This window comes from Eublepharis macularius, chromosome 15 (genome assembly GCF_028583425.1).
Source record: "Eublepharis macularius isolate TG4126 chromosome 15, MPM_Emac_v1.0, whole genome shotgun sequence".
In the NCBI taxonomy this organism is placed as follows: domain Eukaryota; kingdom Metazoa; phylum Chordata; class Lepidosauria; order Squamata; family Eublepharidae; genus Eublepharis; species Eublepharis macularius.
In genome coordinates, this window is record NC_072804.1 from 32,542,360 (window position 1) to 32,558,547 (window position 16,188).

Here is a 16,188-nt window from a genome sequence, read left to right on the forward strand (position 1 = left end):
GGATTGTAGGTGGGATAAAAATGAAACCGATACCGGCCTCTAAGCTCAGTCTTCCCTTACTCCCAGTAGGCACATCACTTCCCTCACTTCCAGTATGCCTTCCAGAAAGAGGGCTGAATGCCTGGAGAGGAGGCCACTAAGGATCTCTTCATGCGGAATGGGCAGGCCTGTTGAGGCGCACCATGCCTCCCTTATGAGGCAACAAAAAACTTGGCTGCCCTCAGTAAGGACTGAAGTCAAGAATAATAGATAGCCAGAGGGCAAATGAAGTATTCAACAACACTCTTGTTCAAGAATTCATGAATCCTATGTAGGATTTTCCACGTCGCAATGGGTGATGTAGCAGGCGAATCTGAGAAGTAACATCATAAGGTAAATGCCCCTGAGGAAGTCTTATAACGAAGAACTGAAAAGTAAAGAGAAGTTTTGCCGGCTGTGATTCCGGGCTTGTTCTGTATTGGTGTTTGCCATCTACACCTCGGATTCTTCTTTGCCTACAGAGAGAGAAAACGGAAGAAAAAGGAACATTTACTTGTGAAATTCTCCAATAACAACTTTAAAACTTACCTGGTTGATTTTCATCTGCCTGTACACTCCCGGGTCCTCAGGCGGGGACTCTGTTATGAGCATATGTATTATTCTTGTGATATCAACAAGCAGTTCACATATAGTGATGTATGAACTGCATATGTATTAATTGCATGTGTTATTAGACCTACCTGTCTTAATAAGAGATTCATGAATTCTTGAACAAGAGTGTTGTTGAATACTTCATTTGCCCTCTGGCTCCCTTATGAGGCAGGCAGTGAGAGGCCTGGCTGGGTACTTTGCTTTGGGGGAGGCCTGCCTGCCTCTGCACATGCGCAGGAAGCCCCTCTATCTTTACTCTCCTTTTATAGCCAGCAAATTATGAGCAATGATTGGTAACACCAGTCACTGAATGAAGAGCCCTTGTTTGTTATCAGGAGAAGGTGTTGTTATGGCTCCAGTTAGTAAATGTAGCAGTCACATCAAAGTCAGAATAACCCATCATGAAGTCAAAGGAAGTTGAGCTCCTGTCTGCCTGTTTGTGGTGAGAGTTTCCTCAAGGGCATAGCTGTTTCCACCTGCTCTGCTCCTGGGACTGTAAAGGAAGCTGACTTCTAGAAGGAGGGACGAAAGTTGAGTGCCTGCCTGCCTGTTTGGGGAAGAGAAGGTTTCCTCAAGGGCAGAGCTGTTGCCGTCTGGCTCTGCTTTATGAACTAGTTTGTTAATGGCGAAAATGTACTTAAATAATAGTAACTCTGGTCTAGTGGTCAGCTTGCTGACACTGGAATTCCTTCTGGTGGGTCCACATAGTCGGGAAGAAGGAGGCAGTCAGACTTTATTTTCATGATTTATCACCCACTGTTCTCCAAATGGACCCAAGGTGGCGTACAAAAATTGAAATAGACAGAACAGACAAGTCCATATCAGACATAGATATCTTAGGCAAGCCTCCTTTGACATATAATCCCCTATTTTAAAAGCCTTCTTAGTTTGTCTTTACATAATTCCCAGAACTGTACTAAAGTGGGTAGACATTGCATATTTTGTGTAGCGTTTTTAGGGGTTATAGATGTTGGGCTAAGAGCTGGGAGACCCAAGTTTGAATCCCCACTCTTGCATGGAAACTCACTGGGTAACCTTTGGCCAGTCACACACACTCAGCATAACCTACCTCCAAGGGTTGTTGTGAAGTTAAAATGGAGGAGAGGAGAATGATGTAAGCCCCTCTGGGTACCCACTGGGAAGAAAAAAGGGGCATAAATAAAGTAAATTAATAATTAAATAAATTTTGAGCCAGTATGGCTTATACAAATAAGCAGTGTGTTGTGTGTGTAGTTTTTTTTATTTTCCAAGACCACTTCATGATTTTATTAGTTTGCCAGTTGGCCCTTGGCAATGGTGGCTTATGTGCATTTTCTGAGATTCCCATTATCTGCTAGTTGATGCTTTTCAGTTTGGTTACAGTCACGTTACAGACAGTTTAGGGCAAGTAGAGGTGAGCAAGATGGAATCGAATTGTTCTTTTATTTGTTCACTTGAGACTCCAGGTGAATCACATAATTTTAAATGCAACAAAACCTATATATTTCCTGCAATAAACAATGCAATAAAACTAAAATAAAAAAATTAGAAAATAATTTCTATTGTATACATACAATAAAAACAATGCAATGAAACAGCCTAAAACTTTCACAGGCATGAAAACTACACAATGTCTGCTGCAGGTGCAATGTTGTCAACTGCCTGGAGAAAAAGAATGCCCTTCCCCTTTAATGGAGGTTTCGTGCGTGGCAGATTTGTGAATCACGACTTGCACCCAAGCAGGCTTTTGGGGGGAGGGTGGCCAGATGGTAGCAGTTGGCGGGGGTGGGGTGGGGGGGGGAAAGGGTTAGCCGTCTCAGATGGATAAAAGCTCTGGTAGTCCTGAGGGCACATGTAGTCCTTTCAGCCTTGCCCAGCTGGGCCATCGACAGACAAATCAGGCTCTCTGGGAATCTCTCGAGGGAAATCTTGCTATGAGGGGGGTGGAATTTTGGGGGATACTGTATAGCTGTCTGCATGCAGAGCAGGGAGGGGAAATGCCCTTTGAAAACAGAAGACTTCAGTTCTTGCTGGGAATGTACTCTTATTGGAACTCCAGTTGATCAGCAGATTTGATACTACTCAGGTTGGGACTAATGGGACCACAGGTTTCTACTGCATTACAGATGTTAACATAGCATTAAGAATTACTATTAAGTTATAGAAACATATAGTTGGAAGGGATCCCAGGATCATCTAGTCCAGCCTCTTGCACAGTGCAGGAAATTCACAGCTATCCCCCCCCGCCCCCTGCACCTCTCCCATTGATTCCTGCTCTATGCCCAGAGGAAGGCAAAAGACCTCCAGGATCCCTGGTCAATCTAGTTTGGAGGAAAGTTCCTTCCTGACCCCCAAGTGGCAATCAGCATTACCCTGGGCATATAAGAAAAGGCCACGAGAGCCAAGCACCAGCTGATCTCTTCGTGCACTCCCTCTCTTGACCTGCGTACATTTGTATTAAGTCAGAGAATCATCATAGCTGTCAGATGACCATCTAGTCTCTTCTTAAATACCTCCAAGGAAGGTGAGCCCATCACCTCCCGAGGAAGCCTGTTCTACTGAGGAACCGCTCGAACTGTCAGGAAGTGCTTCCTAATGTTTAGCCAAAAACTCTTTTGCTTTAATTTTAACCCGTAGTTTTTAGTCCAACCCACTGGGGCATGAGAAAACAACTCTGCTCCATCCTCTTTGTGACAGCCCTTCAAATACTATCCTATCACCTCTCAGTCGCCTCCTCTCCAGGCTAAACATACCCAGCTCCTTCAAACGTTTCTCATAAAACTTGGTCTCCAGACCCCTCACCGTCATCGTTGCTCTCCTTTGGACATGTTCCAGCTTGTCAACATCCTTCTTAAACTGTGGTGCCCAAAACTGTACACAGTACTCCAAATGAGGTCTAACCAAAGTAGAGTAAAGCGATACCATCATCTCACGTGATCTGGATGCTGTATTTCTGTTGGTACAGCGTAAAACTGCATTTGCCTTTTTAGCTACAGCATCACATTGCTGATTCATGTTCAGCATATGACCTACTAAGACCCTTAGATCCTTTTCACGTGTACTGCTGCCAGGACAGGTCTTCCCCCATCCTGTAAGTGTGCCTTTGATTTTTCCTACCCAAATGCAGAACTTTACATTTGTCTTTGTTGAAATTCATTTTGTTAGTTTTGGCTCAGTTTTCCAGCCTGTCAAGATCACCTTGAATCTTGCTTCTGTCTCCTACTGTGTTTGCAATTTCCTCCCAATTTAGTATCATTTGCAAATTTAATGAGTATCCCCTCTACTCCTTCATCCAAGTCATTTATAACGATGTTGAACAACACACGGCCCAGGACAGATCCTTGAAGGCACTCCACTTGTCACTCCTCTCCAAGAAGATGAGGAACCATTTATAAGCACTCTTTGAGTACCAGTTACAAATCCATCTAACAGCAATAGGATCCAAATCACATGTTATCAATTTGTCAACCAGAATATTACGTGGAACCTATCAAAAGCCTTAGCGAATCAAAATAAACTATGCCCACAGCATTCCCCTGATCCACCAACATAAGTCACTCTCTCAAAAAAGGAGATAAGGTTAGTCTAACATGACTTGTTCTTGAGGAACCCATGCTGACTCTTTGCAATCACAGTTGTCCTTTCTAAATCCTCAAGGATTGACTATTTGATCCAGGACCTTTCCAGGTATGGATGTCAAGTTGAATGGTCAATAATTACTTGGCTCCTCCTTATCCCCCTTCTTGAAGATGGAGACAACATTTGCCCACCTCCAGTCTTCTGGCACCTCACCTGTGCGCCAAGAATTCTCAAAGATGATAGACAGAGGCTCTGCAATTACATCAGCAAGTTCCTTTAGTACCTTAGAGCGCAATTCATCTGGTCCTGAGGACTTGATTTCATTTAAAGTAGTTAGGTGTTGATGTACCACCCCAACGTCTATCCTAGGCTGCGATTCCATTTCTTTCTCGTGTGTTCCCATTTTGTCAGGGAGAGCACAGTTCCCCTTGCAAGTGAAGACTGAGACAAAGTAGGAATTGAGCAGTTCTGCCCTCTCTTTATCACCTGTTAAAATTTCACTTTCCTTTCCCTGCAGTGGGCCTAACACTTCCTTATCCTTTTCTCTGCTCTGAACATAACCAAAGAACCCTTTTTTTGTTGTGTTGAGCTTTAGTCTTTCTAACTCTTTCTACAAGCACTGGCAAGTTGTTTATATTCATCCTTGGTTATACAGCCTCGTTCTGTTTCTTAACTATGTCTTTTTAAATTTTCAGTTCTTTAGAAAGCTGTTTATGGAACCACCCTGGCTTTTTTAGGTACTTCCCTTTTTTCTTTATCATTGGAATAGTTTGTGATTGTGCCTTCAATATATCACTTTTAAGAAATTCCCACCCATCTTGAACTCTTTTCTCCCTGACCAAGGGATTCTCCCTAGCATGACTTTGAGCTTGTTAAAATTAGCTTTTCTAAAATGTCTGACTATGTTCAGCTTTTCCCTTACCCAAGATTTTAAACTCCAAAATTACACGGTCACTACTACCCAGGGTGTCTGCTACTTTCACCTCATCAACTAGTTCTTCCATGTTGGTGAGAATCAAGTGCAAAATAGCAGACCCCCTTGTTTCCGTCTCTGCTTTCTGGAAGAAAGTACTAGCAATGTCAACTGGTTGCTGTTCTTTTACACCTTTAGGCTTTGCACACCAGGTGCTGCCTCTTAGTTTTTATAGCCTTTTCACTGCACTGTTCACAATTTTTGTGTGTGCTTCTGTGTTCATGTGGATGTAACATCTAGCATAGGATAACTCTGCACACTTATGGAAAAATGGCTTCTAGTCTTAAAAAAGCCACAAACTGGTCCACAAGAGGGTATTTTTTTTTGTTCTTTCAGATGCAGGTTTTTTAAAAATGTGCTAGTAATTTAAGATACCCTGGAAACTCCTGTCATGTTCTGATGCCACAGGCTTGGCTGTTCCCCCTGGAATTAAGATAAGCAGATATTTGAGCTGGTGCAGTCCAGTTCCTCCCCCTGCCCCCCCTTCCCCACTAGTAAAGCCACCCACACTTGAATATTGAGGTGAAGAAAATGGCCACTTATCAGTGTGAACTTCCCGCAGGCTGAATTCAAGCCTGGCTCCTTTTGATCAACCAAGCAATGCACCTGGGGACATAGACGAGCTGCCGGGGTGGGATGTATTAAATGACAGGCAAACTGGAGGAGGAATCACAGCAGGCAGCAACAGTTCTGGTAAGGGAAATCCCACCCCACCTTACCAGATCTCACACTCTGGGATTTGTCTAAGCTCTCAAGGGCTTGACTGTATAGTAGGCTGATTCCCCCCCCCCCCCCCAGTTTCCTTTAACCTCCGTTGCTTTCAACATTGCGTCCCATATGAAGCATTTGGCCAATTTTTAGGGCATTTTGACTAATGTTAAAACAAGAGTTTACTGCAGACCTGGGATAGTCCTCATGCTTGTCTGTGACTGGCCCAGTTGTACTACTTCTGTTACTTTCATAGGGACCAACCAGCTTACTACTACGGTGGTACAAGTGTGGGGAGGGACTCAGGACTGGCAAGAGAAGGGGAACCCTTTTCTTTCCTCCCCTGTCAGCCCCTCTCCTTACACTGGCTCTACTTGACCCTGCTTGTTTGCTCTAACTCCCGTCTCTTGCTGCCTTGGTTCTATTTTTTCATTTCTCCAGTGCTTCTAGCTCTGCTTCCTTGCCTTTTATCTCACCAGTTCTCTCTCTACACAGTTCCCACAATGCCTCCTTTCCCACTCCCCCCCCAGACTCACCTAATGGCGACCACAGCCTCCGAAACTCCCTGACCATTGGCTATATCCCATAGTTTCTGAGTCTCATTTTTGCTTCTCCATCACCTCTCTCTAATTACACTACTGATTCTCTTCTACACACTTTTGTAAATGTTTTATAGAGAATGCCAGCTTGTTTACTGTTCTTTGCAAGGATACAAACAGACAGTACCAAAATGAACCAGGAATGTCGGTGAGATTCCTGCCCAGTATTTTGCCCTCAATGCCCTCTGTTGTTGCAGGGGGTGGGAAGGGGGCAGAGCACAGCTCATAGGGAAAGTTGGAGAATCCTCTTATCCCAAGCCATGCAAGCACTATTGCTGTTGGATTACTTGGTGAGACTGGTGCCTAGTTGCCTTTCAGTGCAGTTGCATCCCTGGGGATGGAATGGGTTCTCAGTGATCTCTGAAACTTCTGCGGAGTTGGAGGATTCAATCTGTTATAAGAAGGCTCCCTAAGTCTTTAGGACAAGGGTAGCAATTTCCCCAGAAGCAACTGAATTCTTATAGCTAACAGCCAAGGACAGCCTCTGTGTAGATCAGAAACATCAGCCCTATTCAGGGCTAGGATATAGGTTTCTGCAAACTCAGAGCAGAACCACAAGTGACAAAAGACACAGATTGGACACTTGTCTGCTTCCCCCAAGTTTTGATGGGAAATGTAGGCAGCTTGGCGGAATGTTGGACAAGTGACAGTTGAAAAGTCCATTGGACAGCAGTCAGAGAGCGAAGCTGCGAGACCAGGATGCCTACATTTCCCATCAAAACTTGAGGGAAGCAGACAAGTGTCCAATCTGTGCCTTTTGTCACTTGTGGTTCTGCTCTCAGTGGAACCACCATGTTTGCAGGGGCATGTCTGTTTTCTAAAAAGAAATTTGGGAGTTAAAAAATTGCAAACAGTGTTCATGCAAATGTGTTTATTTTCTTTTTAAAATATATATCCCACTTTTCTTTCTAATCAGGCACCCAAAGTGACTTTTCAAATTGTACCCCCCTCTTCCACTTAATCCTCACAACAACAACCTTGTGAGAGTAAGCTCGGCTGACGGTGAGTGGTGGGCCCTGCTTCCATGGTTGAGTGAGGGATTCAACCCCGGTCTTCCCAGGCTCCTCTAGTCAGACACTCCAACCACTACACCACATCAACAGGTTGACAACTAGACGTTGCCAAATCCTAGCTGAAACAAGAGGCACTTCACAATACTGCTTTAGTTTTGCTAACTAATCGCCTGTGGTAGTTTGCCAATTCAGGCATTGTTCCAGACCCTAGTTAAGGCTCCTTAATTGCCTGATGTATGATGGTGGTGGGAGATCTGGGTGGTTGAGGTGGGCTTACTTTGGACATCCATTTCCTCCCCAGTCAGAGAGTGAGTTTCTGTGTGCTTACAAACTGTTACTAAAGGACAGAGCTGGGTTTAGTTTCCGCCGGTGGACAGCCTGCCTGCCTTTAACCGCCACCCAACACCTTGCCAGTAAAGACCATTGTGTCATTTGAAACTTTAAAATGTCATTTTAATGCAATCTCTCTCCTTGCCTGCACACAGCTTCCAACCACCACAAAAAAGAACCTTTGTTTGATCATCTGTTTCCCCCCTCCCTTCTGTTGACTTTGAGCCTTCACTGAGGCTTTTAGCTTAGGTTGCAGCCTTGATTTGAGTAATGTTGGATAGGATGGGGGGGGGGAGGGTTGACAATGGCAGTCTGGGAGGTGAGGAACCGTCTTTTGTCGATGAGCCCTGACCTCTGGCTGACCTTAGAAGGAAACAGGCTCCAGATTCCGGTCACCGGGGAAGGCCGAAGGTGGAGAGGTCAGGGTGGGAGGTGATGCGATTGATTGGGGGTTGGACCAATTACCGCCTGGGCTTCCCTATAAGCAGGAGATAGGCGAGATACTCCTCGAGTCTACAACTAGTATATTTTTTTTCCTTTCTAAGGAAAAGCATCAGAGAATTTTTTTCTGCTTGGGTTCCCTCCCTTTTCTCAAATCTGGCTCTAACATGGTAGAATGAGGTGGCAGAGGCTTGGGGCAATGATACAGAGACTGGCTTTTCAGATTGTTACGTTGGTAATAGAATTTTAGAAAGGAAATGCTCTGCCTGCAATCTCCTTGCGTTTAGAAAACCAGCATAACTAGGAGAGGATGCGTTGGATAGCTTTGCGCAAAGAACTCTTTTTATGAGCAGGAAGCATTCAAAAAGGAGGCCCCATAGTCTGGAATGGTACAATCCTCTTTCCTTTCAAGATTGTAATGCTTCCTTCTGCTCTCCTGTGTACATCAAGCCTTAGGGGGTAGACTACCAGCATGAACTGTCTTGGTCTGGGAATTCTGCTTGGTATCAACCCCACCCACTAGAAACTAGAAACCAGTGGTGGCCACTGCCCCCCTCCCCCAAAACAGTGACCCTCGAGTCTGCATTCCTGCCCCCTCCCACCTTAATACGAAGGGAAAGTAATTCATTCAAGGCCAGATCATAAGTTTGTGACAGGAAATCCTTAAGCGCAATTTTGTCTGTGACCTGCTGTTAATTCTCTGAAATGGTCTGAGAGCTAAAACTAAGAAAGGATGGCCAATGCCAGGCAAGGAGGCTGTGGCATGTGAACCTTATCTGAGGGTATACTTAGCCATCCCATACCCATCTGCAGATTTACTTAGCCTTTGGAAGGGCTGTTTCTCAGTGGTAGAGTATCTGCGTAGCATCCAGAAGGCTGCAAATTTGGTCTCTGGAATCTCCGCAAGTGATGTGAATGACTCCCTGGAGATCTACTGTCAGTCAGAGTGGACCAACATTGATCTGTCGAGATCAGTTTTCATGTGTGCCGTTGGATTAATCCAGGAGTCCCTTCTGGAAATGTGAATACGGAAAAGGATGCCTCTGAAGATGGACACAATCTCTTTGTCCCGAGGAAACTGGCCTTATTGGATTATTTACAGTGCAGTCCTATGTTGAGTTACTCCAATCTAACTCAGTTAATTTGAGTGGATTTAGACTGAAGTAATTTTGCACAGGATTGTATTATGAGTGGAGTGGTAAAAATACATTCTGCACCCCTTAATATGAGAGAAGGGAGGAAGTCCATCTAGTTTAGGATGTGCCGTTTTCCACAGCCATAGGGAAGGATCCAGACAAAACTGGCAGTTCCCACAGATTCCCCCTTCCTGCTGCAGACCCCTTTCCCCCCATCCCCCAGGAACAGCATTTTGTGGAGGGAGAGAGGCAGGGATCCAGTCCTTAAAGATTTAGTTCGGAGAGAGTTTGAAATTACAAGTGATCTCCAGACAATGGAGATCAGTCCCTGGAGAACATGGCTTGCTTTGGAGAATTGACACTATGAATTTATACCTTGCTGATGTCCCTCCCTTTCCCAAATTCTGCCCACCCCAGGTTCCACCCCAAGATCTCCAGAAATTTTCCAAGCCAGAGTTGGCAACCCTAAGCAAAAGGGTGACAGGGCTGGAGAGGTTTGAAGGATTTGAGGGAGAGGAGCTGGATGAAGGAGAAGTCATGTGTTTGGACTGAAGTTTGAGGGGAAAGTGGATTTAGGATGGGGGGGGGGGAGGAGACCCAAAAGAACCTTAGAGCAACTTTATACAGGATTGTCCAGACCTGGCCAATACTTTGTCTTGCTGGGAAGAAAACACTGAACTGGGGAGTTTCTGCAGCTGTTCTGGAAGGCAACACACAGAGGCACAGCGTTTCTGGTGAATCTCCAGGCAACCTCAGCCATGCAGGTGCCGGCTTCTGCCACATGGACTTGGAGCTCCTGGGCTGCTTTGCCCTGCCCTCTGCAAATGAGGGCAGAGGAACGCCCGTGTCTTTCTCTGGGGACATGAGAAAGGGCTGCCGGGAGCACCTAGAAACATCCTCCCTGTCTCCCTGAGACAGGCACCATTCTTGGTGCTGACTGCCTCTGTTGCTTTCTGAAGATGTGCAGACTTCTATAGATTGCATAAATGGTCTGTTGGTTCTGCTGCTTGAGTGCAAGCCTTGGCTTGGTTTCTGGTTTGGGGATGCCATGAATATGTGCACTGTGAAAAGGCTTTTTGCAAACTTGAAGACGGAGGGGTGGTGGTTGTAAGCCTTGTTTTTTAACTTTTGGCTGGAGCTACAGGCAGGGTGCAACCCCTTTAGAACTCCAGTGGGAGTTTCCAGTGCCAGGAACCTTTTGATGGAACTGGGTTTTGAATCCTAGTTTCAAAAGCAAACGCCTGCGTCAGGCACCTCAAAATTCAGCTGTGAATCCTGCCAGTTCTCTTTATTTAGGAGAAATTCCATTGTGGGGTTTTCTGTGGAGCCTTTTTGCCTTCAGATCTTGCTAAATAAGAGCTCCCTCCTGCTGCTGCCGTGCTCTGCAAACTGTCAAGGTGCACGGCATTGTCTCCCAAAGCGCAGCTTTCCCATTTGACGGGCCTCTTTCAGGCTATTTTTAGGGCCTCCGGCGGAACAAGCCTTTCTGTCTTGCTGTTCCCCAGTGCAGATTGTGTGAAAATTTTGGCCGCTGTTTTGGAGTGCAGCTAGGAGGCCCCTTGAGAGTTAGGCTGGGGAATGGCCGTAGATGCCGGATGTCCAGTGGGCAGCACAAGGCATTCAAGGAAAGATTCCAGTGGGATAGCATTCTGCCAGGATAAGTTGGAGGTGGGTAGCTTAAAAAGGCCAGTGAGGTCATCAGCCACAGGTGTTGGCTGCAGATTTTACCCAGATGTCTTCTGCTGGGCCTCAAGAAAGCTGTAGGACTCCTTCCAGAGGAGTTAGCCGTGTTAGTCTGTAGTAGCAAAATCAGAAAGAGTCCAGTAGCACCTTTTTTGATATATGTCCCCTTCTCTCCCATCTCCACCCTCCTCTTCTGTATTTGACCAGTTTGTATCATGCATCTGACGAAGAGAACTTGATTCTCGAAAGCTTATGCTACAATAAAATTGGTTAGTCTTGTAGGACTCCTTTGGCTCAAGTAGCTTACGCCGCTGTTTCTCACTGGATTGGCCATTCATCTTCCTTTTACCAACTTTAGCACTGTCTCCAAATGCAACAGGATGAGGTGAGACCCTGCAGAAGCCGTTGCCAGTAATAGAAGACAAGATTGGCAGACTCAGTATAAGACAGCTATAAGTGTTCCTGTTAAGGGGAATGGCTGTGTCTGAGCAGTAGAACATCTGTGTTATATACACAGAAGGTCTCAGGTTCAATCCCCAGCATCTCCAGTTAAAAGGATCATGTAGCAGGTGATAGGGAAGATCCTGGAGAGCCACTGCAAGTCAGAGTAGACTTGTGGACCAATGGTCTGATTCAGTCTGAGGTTACTTCATGAGTGTTCATTAAATTCTCTTTTTTATATATAAACAGTAGAAACAGGGTTGCACATGAGTTGCAACAAAGATAACAAAATACATTCAGGTTGCATATTGCTTATGGTAAAAAAAAGCAACTTTATGGTACAGATGATACAGGGAAAATAAAACTTCAAGAGAGAACAATTTGTAAATCTGAGGAAAGAGTGCTTAATAGGAGGTTGCATTTATTTATTTATGCAAATAAATTTATAGTCCGCCTTTCTCACTGAGACAAGACAGATTACACAGTGTGAGATTAGTACAATCAGTATCAAGTACATTTCCATACAGTATCAAGGACATTTCCATAAACAATGCCACAGGGTAAATAGATAGAAGCTTTAAAAGACATAGCATTAGCAAAAATCCAATACAGAGTAGAAGAAATACTGAAACGGAACGTAATCAATTGGACATTAGACAACATGAAGCACAGGTAGTACATAGGAGTACATATTTAAAGCAACAGATAATATGTAAGGCAACATAATGGTGAAGTCTATGGTCCCTAACTCATTAGTGAAGCATCTGAGACCCCATCCTTACAATACAGTCCCATTTGAGTAAAAAACTTCTTTGAATAATTCAGTTTTGCATTTTTTGCAGACAGCCAGGAGAATGGGGAGTCTCCTGACCTCCTCAGGCAGGTCATTCCACAGGGTAGGGGACACCACAGAGAAAGCCCATGTACAGGCTGTTGTTGATTTTGCCCATGTGCAGCCTGGCACCTGCAGAAGACCCTGTTCAGATGAGCGAAGCTGCTGTGGAGGGACATAGGGAGGGAGGCGGTCCAGTAGGTATGCTGGACCAAAGCCGTGCAGAGCTTTGTATGTGATAACTAATATCTTGAACAGAGCACGGTAACTGATAGGTAGCCAATGGAGTGACTGTGGGATGGGAGTGATGTTCATGCTCCTGCTCACTCCTGATAACAGTCGAGCTGCAGCATTTTGCACTAATTGGAGCCTCCTAGTTAAGTTAGATGGGAGATGTATGTATAGTACAATAGTCAAACCTTGATGTTACCATAGCATGGATCCAGGTGGCTAGGTCAGCCATGTCGAGATAAGAAGCCATCTTCCAGGCTTGAGTGAAGTTGTAGAAAGCATTTTTTGCCACTGCCTTAACTTGTTTTTCTAGTAGTAGCACTGTATCCAGTATAACTCCTAGGTTCTTGACTGAGTCTGAAAGGGTCAGATGAACTCCGTCAAAAGTGGGGAATACAGTATTCTTCAAGATCTCTGCCTTTCCAGCAAGCATCACTTTAGCCTTGTCTGGCTTCAGTTTCAATTTGTTGTTTTTCAACCATTTCATCACGGCTACAGTGAGATTTTTTTCCCGAGTAAAAAAGAGTGACACTGGTATAATGGCATTTGGGACCAAGTCCCAGGTACCTGGTGTTTCTTCTTTGGTCAGACTTCTGCCTCTCTTTTCAGCATGTGCAGCTTCGTTTATTCCTGTGAGTTATAAAGAGCTGAACACACATGAAGCTGCCTTAGAGAGAGGGCCTTTTATGTTGTAGGACCAAAACTCTGTAACTCTCTCCCTAGGGAGATTTATCTGTCCCCTTTTTTTGCCATCTTCCTGCAACGGGCAAAGACTTTTTTGTTTCACTTGGCGTACCCTCTGTGATCCCTCCTTCATGCAGAATGTTTTAATTGTGTTAAATGTTCTAATTTTTGTTCTATTTCATTTTAAAGCTCTATTTTTAACTTTAATGATATATTTGGGTTGATTTTAATGGTGTTAGTAAGTAATTTTAGTATGCGTGTTTTAATTTGTTAGCCGCTTTGTTGGCAGAAAGGTGGGGTATAAATTTTGTTAAATAAACAATGATACCGAATCACACCATTGGTCCATCAAGTTCAGTATTGTCTAGCATCAACTCTTCATGATACTAAGCAGAGATTTTTCACATCATCTCCTACCTGGTCCTTTTAACAGGAGATGCTGGAGATTGAACCTGGGACCTTCTGCATGCAAAGCAGGTGCACTGCCGCTGTGCCATGGCCCCTCCCAGAGTTATTTGCTAGATAGAGGAACTTACATAGCACTGAGCAGGACTTCACACACACGGTATGCCTTCTGAGCACCTGCTTTGCATGTGGAAAGTCCCCCATCCCATCTCCAGTTAAAGGGATCAGGTAGATGGTGATACGAAAGATCCTTGCCTGAGACCCTGGAGAGTTGCTGTCAGCCAAAGCAGGCAAAAGCTGATCTTGATAATCCAAGGGTCTGATTTTGTATAAGGTGTCTTCACATTGCCTTAAGTATTGTGGAAAAGCAGGATAAAAATATTTTAAATAAGTAAATGTGTTCCTGGGGCCAGGTTGTGGCTCAGCAGGAGAGCATCTGCTTTGCAGACAGAAAGGTCTGAAGTTCAGGGCCTGGTATGTCAAGCCCAGGGTGTTGGAAAGACCTTTATTTGATGGAGATCATGGAGAGCAGCTGTCAGAGTAGACAAGATTGACCATGAAAAACCGAAGGTCTGGCTTAGAGTATAAGGCAACTTCAAAGGGGCTGTAGTTCAATGGGAGAGCCTTTGCTTTTGCATGCAGGAGGTCTCAGGTTCAAGCCCTGGCAACTCCAGTTGAGAGTGTTGGGTAGAAAATGATGTAGATCTCGAAGAGCTGCAGCCAGACAATGCTGACCTGGTAGAAGGCAGCTTCATGTATTCATGCGCCTTCACGTAAACATGCAGCATATATAAAATGGCACAGGGAAAAGAGAAACCACCCTTTGATGTTCCAATTTTCATTCCTGTCCTCAAAATTTTGTCTTATATTTTGCTGGCCTCTCTTAAGGTTAGCATAAGAGGTGGTACAGGAACGCTGAGCATTGTTTTTCAACTCTCCCCCTCGTTTTTTTTCTTCTCTTGTATTATTCAGCAGCTGCTGCGGGCACTTATCTGCCCCCTCTGCAGCAGGTGTTCCAAGCTCCTCGCCGGCCCGGGATAGGAACCGTTGGGAAGCCCATCAAACTCTTGGCCAACTACTTTGAAGTGGACATCCCTAAGATTGACGTCTATCACTATGAAGTGGACATCAAGCCGGACAAGTGCCCACGCAGGGTCAACAGGTAAGGCAAGTATTAGCCTTTGGCCATTTCTTCTCCTGTCCATCATTCCCACCCCCTTAACTGATTTTTAGGATCCTTCTTTCCGAGCACAGCTGTTCCTGCATTGCTTCCTTGCTTGGACTTGCAGTGGGTAGAGCTTGCCTGAAAGCTCCTGGCAGAGAAGGGCCCTCCTATGCATCCCTCTCACTTCCTTCCTTCCCCACCCACGCTGGGTATTGTGTCCACCCTCGTGCACAGGGGGTCAGGAGATAACTGGGCTTTTTGGGCTCCATCAGTGTTCAGCTTACAGCAGCTGTGTGATCTTGGCTGCTCTCCCAGACTTTTAAAATAGCTGTCCTTCATCTTCGGGCAACTGTACTGCTGTTTTAAACTCTGCTCTTCATTTAGTCCTAAGCTTCAGAGGGTCAGGGCTGTATTCTGGAAGAATGCAAATTGCAAGCTGAATGTGTTCAAACTCAGCAAATTGGCATAGGTTTTTTTTAAAAAAAAACCTTTGCATCATTCTGTTGCTGTTAGTGATAGAGGTTGACATGGATGGTCTGTCCCCAATAGTTAGAAATCTTAATTCAGCCACCCCGCTGGCTTCTGGTGTTTCAGGAGGCATTGCTTAAATGCTTTTCCTACTATCTTTTTTTTTAAATTGCCATTGTGAGAGCTAGAAACTTGCATTGCAATACAAGTAAGGTGTATCCAGCTATGCTGTTCCTCCATCAGAATGGAGTTGCTTTGTACAAGAAGGCCGGGAAGCAATTTCTGCCGGTTCCTCCCCGCTCCTACTGCACATGCCTCTTCTGTGATCCATTAACACCTAGAACAAAATGGGGCAGGGTTCGTTAGGCTGCAGCAGAAGGGGGAGAGTAGTATACAGCTGCCCTGCCAAGTCTGCAGATGATTGGGTACACCCCAGTGTGATCAGCAGTACAAAATGCAAATAAGCCTTTTCAAAAACATATTTAGTCTTCATGATGTTCCTCGGTTCTAGATTTGGTATGGTGTTGTTGTGCTTGAGTCCTTTTCCAGCAGCTGCTTGCCAGAAGGTGCTATCAAGTCACTGCTGACTTACAACTACCTTGTAGGGCTTTCAAGGCAAGAGGTGGTTTGCCATTGTCTGCCTCTGCAAAGCAGCCCTGGATTTCCTTGGTGGTCTCCCATCCAAGTACTAACCAGGGCCAAACTCTGCTTAGGTTCTAAGATCTGATGAGATGGGGCTAGCCTGGGCCATCCAGGTCAGGGCTGAAGGTGTTTAGAGACTAAAGTATTTTTTAATCTGAGCCACTGCTGTATGGTAGAGCACAGGGTCCCCCACCCAAAGAGCTTAGTCAAAAGTGTGTGTGTGTGTGAGAAAGGTGGGGGGCTGGGCAT

General features: G+C 45.1%; 1 protein-coding gene across 1 annotated transcript in view; it reads left to right on the forward strand.

Moving 5' to 3' along the window:
• The window catches only part of LOC129343111 (protein argonaute-1), a 63,105-nt gene that overhangs the window by 11,226 nt on the left and 35,691 nt on the right, over positions 1 to 16,188 (forward strand). The window contains exon 2 of the mRNA XM_054999128.1: positions 14,637 to 14,826. The gene's annotated coding sequence lies outside the window, so the exon portion shown is untranslated. The remainder of the gene's footprint in view (positions 1 to 14,636; positions 14,827 to 16,188) is intronic.